The sequence below is a fragment of the Elaeis guineensis genome, chromosome 4, assembly GCF_000442705.2.
Source record: "Elaeis guineensis isolate ETL-2024a chromosome 4, EG11, whole genome shotgun sequence".
In the NCBI taxonomy this organism is placed as follows: domain Eukaryota; kingdom Viridiplantae; phylum Streptophyta; class Magnoliopsida; order Arecales; family Arecaceae; genus Elaeis; species Elaeis guineensis.
The window spans coordinates 68,906,679-68,913,197 of NC_025996.2; the positions used below are offsets into that span (position 1 = coordinate 68,906,679).

At 35.4% G+C, this 6,519-nt stretch overlaps 1 non-coding gene across 1 annotated transcript; it reads right to left on the bottom strand.

Annotated features, from left to right (window-relative positions):
• Positions 1 to 3,499: 3,499 nt before the first annotated feature.
• On the bottom strand, positions 3,500 to 3,606 carry LOC114913340 (small nucleolar RNA R71). Its single transcript, XR_003799351.2, has one exon. It is a non-coding gene; the product is annotated as a small nucleolar RNA R71 (small nucleolar RNA).
• Positions 3,607 to 6,519: the final 2,913 nt, after the last annotated feature.

Here is a 6,519-nt window from a genome sequence, read left to right on the forward strand (position 1 = left end):
ATCATCAAGATAATTTTAATTAGTCCTACGATCTACCAGTGACACCAAGTAGTATATAGTGGCAACCCATCAGAATCAAATGGTTGAACCTCTAGGTGTGGTTATCATGTGATTCGGTTCTTCTATCATGAGTCCCAATAAGATATAGGTTAAGGATAACTCGTCAAACCTGATTCTTGTCATATGTTGGATTTAATCGACTCGAGTCTACTTGTAAAATCTTATGAAAATACCTTTCTATCATTCACACTACCATGATCATGGGCTTCAGGATTCAGTGTCATGATTTATATAGGACTACCCTTCATCTATCGAGGTTGATAAATTTCACCTGATGTGCACCCTATTTCTACAATGAACCTACTACAGCCAACATACACCTCAAGGCTCCATATGGCTAGGAGATCGAGTTATGATGTAGTCAAACTACAGCAACCTCATTGTGAGCGGTCGAGGCACCGTAAGTCTAAGAATTAGTCACACTACCATAGTATCGAGTTAGTCACTGACGAGAAGGTAGATATTTTAATGACAACTCATGTTGGATCATGCTCAGTACTCTTATTCCTAACAATCACTTGCACTCTCGTTCCAGTGTCTCCATACCATAGATTCAAAACTGATAAGTACCATAAACATATTAACAAAAGCATCAATTTATAAATTAATTCATCTTTATTCTTTAAAAATTGATGCTTCTATTTATTATTTATAGAAAAGATAATCATCAATGCAAAGAGCCCAATTTGAAGGTTACAAGGATTCAAATTGGGAGCAAATTAGGTTCAAAATGGATTTCAAATGGAGACCCAAAGGTGGCCTAAATACAAGCCCAATGCCTATTCAAATTTGGCCTAAAATTAACCCAAAACCTAGCCCAAACTGGCCCAAATACTGCCTGATTCACTATGGACCAGTTGGTCGGTCCATCGACAGTCCACAAAATAGTGAAAGCTGATCTTTATGCCATGCAGGGGGTGAAAGATTGTTTTTGCACTGATCAATGGCTGGCACTTGATCAAACACTACATTGGATGGCTAAGAACCTGCTCTCCCATATCAAACAATGGTGGCCCACAGATTGAGCATGATCCAACGATTGTATGTGATCCAAAGGCATGATCGGATGGTTGGAACAGGTTGCCAGCTGGGAGAACAAATCAGAAGTTGATATTTGCACCATCTGATGGCTCAAAATGGACAAGCATGATTGGATGGCCAGGATGATTTCCACTTTGATAAAATAGTTGATGAAGCATGATTTGGGGCATTTGATCAAGATTTGATGGCCAGAAGGTTCGAGAAGCATTTGGGATGCGAATTGGAGAAGTTTAATATGGCATGGAGTCCTAATCCGTGAGGAGCTAAGATAGGATATGACCAGGACTTGGGGGGCATTATGAAGGCTATAAAAAGAGGTACAGGAAGAAGAGAAAAATAGAAGAAAAAATTGAGAGAAAATTTTGGAGAAAAGGAGAGAGGAAGAGAGTGAGGTTGTAAGAGTTTGGAGCTTTGGGAGAGAATTTTGGGGTGGCATAAGGAGATTCTGTTGCATCTTCTTCTTCAAGTTCTTCCCTAATAATCAAAGGAGATAGAGCATTTGATGGCGAGTGAGATCCAATTCATGAGTAGCTAAATCCTTCATCTTTAGAGGAGTAGATAAAATCCTTCAATCTAGATTTGAATTTTATTTTCTGATCTTATTATATATTTTTTTTATTATGCAATCAACTACTTAAATGTTATAAGATTTTTTTATTTTAAATAATATTGAATATTTAACAAATGTAAATAGTTTTCATGATTTTATTTATGTGTTCAAATAGTAGTTTTTATTATTTCATGAGACAGATTTTTGAATAGTTTATGACTACATGGAGATGAGTCATGATTTAAGGATATGATTCGTACTCAGTGAGATAAGCTATGCTCAAAATTTAATCATAAATTTATCTTTTCCCAATCACTAAGGCTTATAGTTTTTAGTGATCTAGATTTTTTTAATTAAAACATAATCTATGATCAAAGGATGGATTCAAAAATCTGAGGCATTTTCTTCTATTGATTTTTCTCAACTTTATTTTTATCAAATTTATTTCTTTTATTTTTTTAAAAAATTTTAAAATCTAAATTTTTTATCTTATTTTTTAATTTGAATGTAACTCAATCCTTTGATCCCTGAGGATACGATCCCAACTCACCCTATCGATATAGTTTGAGTTAAGTTTTATTTTTGACCACACATGATAGTGAACAAATTTTGACACCATTATCGAAGATCATTGGCACAATTATTTTACATAAAAAAAATTTGCATAATACATATAGTGACATTAGAAACAAAAATTTAAAAAAAATATATTTTGCTTGGACATCTTGTTTCTTTGCATAGCATCTTCATAACACATCTTAAGGGCACAAATCCTAAATAAGATAAGAAAAAAATTTTATTACCCTTCTTTGGTCCACAAACAAGTTCCTTGCATCTTGCATAAACCCTAACCCTAATTAAAATCAATTAGATGTTGGCCCCTAAGGAACTTGAGCTCAATAGGACAAGTATCCCCGAAAGTGGAACCAGATCGGGCCTAGTTGATTAGTTGGTGTCTAGAAAAGTGGTTCCAGGACTACGTCCTAAAGAAAGGTGGTTATTTAATTAATTTTATTTGTTAATCTAGCCAACTTAGCTGGTGTTAAGAAAAGCAATGGGAGGACCTCCACCAACCTTATACTTACCTGACCAGTTGGTTGGTTAGGTTCATACTTGGAGTGCTTGATGGTGCACTTGAAATAGTTAGGAGCTGTTTAGATCTAGAGCAACTTTAGGATAAAGAGTCTATTCTTGTTTAACTTGATTGCAGTTAACATCAAATATTAACTAATTCTTCTCTCTTTCTCAAAGATTTAAAACTCTTTAGGTTCTCATCTTTAGAATTATTTTCTCTCTTTCTCCTTTCACCTTCTCTTATCTTCTTTAAAAACATATAAAAAAAATTAGCATTCTTCTGATCTAGAACTCTTTACTGTATACTTGGTTGTCGATCTTTACAAAAAGAACTACAACTATTAGACCAAGAAATTGAAAAAATCCTAAGAACAACTCGATCTAGGAATATGACGGAACCAGATGAACCCAGCCCTTCTCATCAATTGAAAGAGTATTTTACTCTATCCTCATATACATATTCTCCTAGTATTCAGGTGCCCCCTGTAGAGGCCTCCCAATGTAGATTAAGTCCAGTGTCATTCAAATGTTACCTTCTTTTTATGGACTTAGTGATGAGGATCCTTACAAATATCTTGATGAATTTCTTGAGATATGTTCCACTATCAAAATTCAAAATTTCTCTGATGAACCCTTACGTTAAAATTGTTTCTATTTTCTCTTAAGGACAAGGTCAAGTACTGGCTAAACTCCCTAGACTCAATAACAATTTCAATCTGGGACCAATTTTAGAGAGAATTTCTTATGAAGTACTTCTCCATAGGAAAGACAAAGTAGATTAGAAAAGTCATTATCAATTTTTTCTAGATGGATGGAGAAATATTCCATGAGACTTGGGAGAGACTCAAAGATCTAATTCATAAATGTCTACACCACATCGTATCCAAATGGCAAATAGTTTAGTACTTCTACGATGGTCTATCAGAAAAGTACTGACAGATGGTTGATACCTCGTGTGGTGGAACATTTATGCTAAAAAACAAACATGAGGCCTGACAACTGTTCGAGACCCTTAGCAAAAACTCCCTACACCACATGTTTGCCACCTGTAGAGACTCCCATGATTGGACCAAAAAGAGATGGACTTTACGAGGTAGGCCATTCCATAAACATCCATAGTAAGATGGATGAACTGTCACAAAAACTTGATTGACTACTGCAAGTCGGACAAACCTCCATCACATCTACACATGTGCAAGATGTTTGTACCATTTGTTCGAGTCCAACCCATTTTATGGGTGATTGCCCAGTCGTACATCAATTTCCTGAGTTTGTGCAGGAGCAAATTTATCAGGTCCAAACCCAGACTGCTTCCAGACTAGATAACAACCCATATTCAAATACTTACAATCTTGACTGGAGAAATCACCCAAACTTCTCCTGGAAACTACAACCAATGGTTAATTTGGTGAGCCACAGACTATTAGAAAATATTGATTTCATACGTGTAGTTTAAAAATTTTCATAAATTAGATTATACATAATGAAAATAAATAAATTAAGATAATTTTAATTTAAAAATATGTACCAGATCAAATCTAAAAACCATGTTTAGGATCTTGATATGAACACTTCACCATGATCTATAATCTGAAAATAAAACAAATCATTAGTAGAAGAAAATCGAAGATCTGATCTCCATACCTTTGGATTCTACGCATGTTCGGGATTCCGATCGTAATCGTGCAAGTACCCGATTTCTACTAGTATCCACATGAAAATGTCTGATCAGAGCACCAAGACCACCAGTGTGCTAGTATCTTACAGGTCTTACTCCTCAACCTTCGATCTGGGTCTCTTCTTCTAATTTCAAAGAAGATGAAGGCTGTGCGAACTCCTTCGCATAGATCTGATGGGATCTAAACCAAACACCAAAAAGAGGAAGAAGATTCTTCTTCTTCTCTTCCTTTCTCTCTCTCTTTTCTCTCTCTAGATCTCATCTCCTCTGATTTTTGGGTGTTGAGATGAAGGAAGAAGAAAGGGTGGCATTGAGAAGAGAGCATGTGGTAAGAAAAAACACCTCTTAATCTTACTGCACGCCACCTTTCTTTCTTAATTTTTGTTGCACAAAAATTTGGTCCAACACCCTTCCTTTTCAGACATTATCTCTTTCTTAATTTGAATCAAATTCAAATAGAAAAAGAAAATAAGATAAGGAAGGATGACACATAGAAGAGAGGCGCCAACTATTGGCGCCCACCTTTCTTTCACACACGCTAATGTGCATCCTCCTTTTCATAATTTTGTGTTGCACAAAAAATAATTTTTATGCCACATTTGATAAGGATTTCATTCTATTTTGAATTAAATTCAAATAGGAAACAAATTAGGAAGATAGAGAATCCCAAATGGGGTGGGGCACCAACTATTGGCGCCCCTTCCTTTCATGCATGCAAAAAATAAAAAGGGGGCATGTCTCCATTCGTGCCCTCCCCTTTTCTATATAAGATTTGGAGAGAGAATCTCAGTAAAAGTGGGCTCTAAGAGTTAGATTCAATCTGATTCTTATTTGGTCCCAATCGATTCAAATCAATCCGAATCGAATCTAATTCGAAAGACTGTCAAATCTGATCCAATCAGGATTGTAATCTAAATCTGATTTAGATAATTGAACCCAATTATATTAAATTAAATCAAATCTGATTAAATTAAATTTAATTTAAATTAATTAATACTTGATCTATAATATAATCAGCTCCAATTAAATCACAACACTTGCAATTAAGTTCCTACGCTAATAATTAGCAGCTGCCAAAATTGTAACACTAACAAATTAGTAGTTTTTAAAATTCAAACTATCAATTTGATTGATAATTCAAATATGATCCAAACTATTGATCAGATTATGCTCCTTTTGTATGTGACCCCTCAGATTCTATTCTGTCTAGTAGTGAGACATACCATGATCTCTATCATAGTATCATCGAAACTCCTTTCGATGGGCTGGAATGATTCCACTCACCTCAACAAGGATCGTTGATCCGAAAATGATCCTAGTGAGTTCTCACAATCCACCAGTGATGCTTAGAAGCATGTAGTGGCAATCCAACAGAACAAAAGAATGAATCCCTATGTGCAGTTATCGTGTGATACAATCCTTTATCGTGAGTCCTGACTAGACGGAGGTCATGGAGAACTCATCAAACCCCATTATCAATCATATTCCAAATTAGCTCGACTCGAATTCATCTGTAAATCTCATAAATTTTTTTTTCAATATTCATACTTGCTCTAGCTAGAAACTTTCTGAACTCAGTCTTACGAATCGTATAGGACTACTCCTTTTTTATCAAGATTGATAAATTTCATCTAGGTGCATCCTATTCCAAATACGAACCTAAACCTCCAATAGCCAATATATACAGCAAGGACTCGAAGGGCTAGGACCAAGAAAACATACAGTCAAACTAAGTAGTCTCGCTGCAAATAGCCAATGCACCACAGGTCAAAGGATCAGTCACACCACTGCAGCATCGAGAAAACACTGACGAGTGAGTGGACATCCAAATGATTTCTCATATTGGTCAAGCTTAGTACAAATTTATTCTCTAACAACCACCTGCACTTTCACCCCAGTGTCTCCACACCGCATATTTGAGACTCATTTTCCCGAAAAGGGAGGTGATCTGTGCATTGTTCTTGATGGATAGATCACTATCTTCTGTGATAATCCTTCGATCGGGAGTATTTAGAAATTAATCACTAATGATGTATGTCTCAAATTCTCAACACCTTGAGAATATACAAAATCATCTTTGTTAATTTTTAAGATAAATCATGGACACATATGGCAT